General features: G+C 38.1%; 1 pseudogene; it reads right to left on the reverse strand.

Moving 5' to 3' along the window:
• Nucleotides 1-1,363, reverse strand: part of LOC111980062 (endoplasmic reticulum metallopeptidase 1-like) — a 72,465-nt pseudogene that overhangs the window by 9,816 nt on the left and 61,286 nt on the right.

Consider the following 1,363-nt stretch of genomic DNA (forward strand, 5'->3'; position numbering starts at 1 on the left):
ATGGTATGCTGCATGATACAGTAAAATTGTTTTTCCTTTATGAAACACATTTTGAAAACAACCAAAACTACATCAGCATTTCGTTGCCATAACCAACACATTTTTAACCCCTTGTGAGACAATATAATACAATCATATCTACAGTATAGTAATAATAGTGTTATTTAATTCAGCCATGTGTGACGTAGAGATCCTATTAAATTAGTACACAGTGCATTCAGAAAGTATTCAGACCTCATGACTTTTCCACATTTTGTTACCAGCCTATTCTAAAATGGGATTAAATAGCTTTTTCCCCTAATTTATAAAACATAAAATACAGAAATACCTTACGTAAGTATTACTTTGCTATGAGACTCGAAATTGCTCCAGGCGCATCTTATTTCATTGATCATCCTTAAGATGTTTCTACAACGTGATTGGTGTCCACCTGTGGTACATTCAATTGATTGGTCATGATTTGGAAAGCACACACCTGTCTATATAAAAGGTGCCACAGTTGACAGTGCATGTCAGAGCAGAAAAGACTCAAGGCTGTAATCACTGCCAAAGGTGCTTCAACAAAGTACTGAGTAAAGGGTCTGAATACTTATGTAAATGTGATATTTCAGTTGTTTATTTTGTCATTATGGMCTATTGTGTGTAGATTGATGAGGGGGAAAAAACMATTTAATCCATTTTAGAATAAGGTTGTAACGTAACAAAATGTGGAAAAAGTCAAGGGGTCTGAATACTTTCTGAARMCACRGTGTACTGCYTATTCWAATTCCTAGTTCTATGTGTATGACTCACTTGACAAGGAACTTGACAGGTAGGAACCAGGGGTAGCCACAGAAAGGCCTGTCCTCCTGACAGCTGGTCCTGATGGTGTCGTTGATCTCTGGTATGATAGGCGTGATGTGCTGCATGCCAGTGTAGTCAAAGCTGTTGATCCACAGACCTGAGTCTTTGCTCTTCACCTGGCCATCCAGACCATGGAAGGTACGAGTGGTGTGCTGACAGGAAGAGAAGAGAGAAAAGGTGAAAAGATATTCAGCAACTCATGGTAGAACACCTGAGGGGGGAGTTGTTTCAAAAGAACATCTTTAGCAGGAGCAGACAGAAAGACATAGTCAACATTGACACACAGTTGTTCATTTGAAATAAGAGTGTGTTTGTTCTTAAGTCCTGAATAAATAGAAATGTGCTTGGGGGAGCAGGCAGAAAGACCAACGGTCAACATTGCCAGGTTGTCATTGTAATATAAGGTCTGTATTTAATTAATTGAGCTACACACACACTAAGCCCAATGCATCAGATGATCGTTTATTCAATGTTTTTATATCTGTCAATAACTGACTTGGTAAGATAAATAAAGGTTAAT

Source organism: Salvelinus sp. IW2-2015, linkage group LG20 (assembly GCF_002910315.2).
Source record: "Salvelinus sp. IW2-2015 linkage group LG20, ASM291031v2, whole genome shotgun sequence".
NCBI lineage: Eukaryota > Metazoa > Chordata > Actinopteri > Salmoniformes > Salmonidae > Salvelinus > Salvelinus sp. IW2-2015.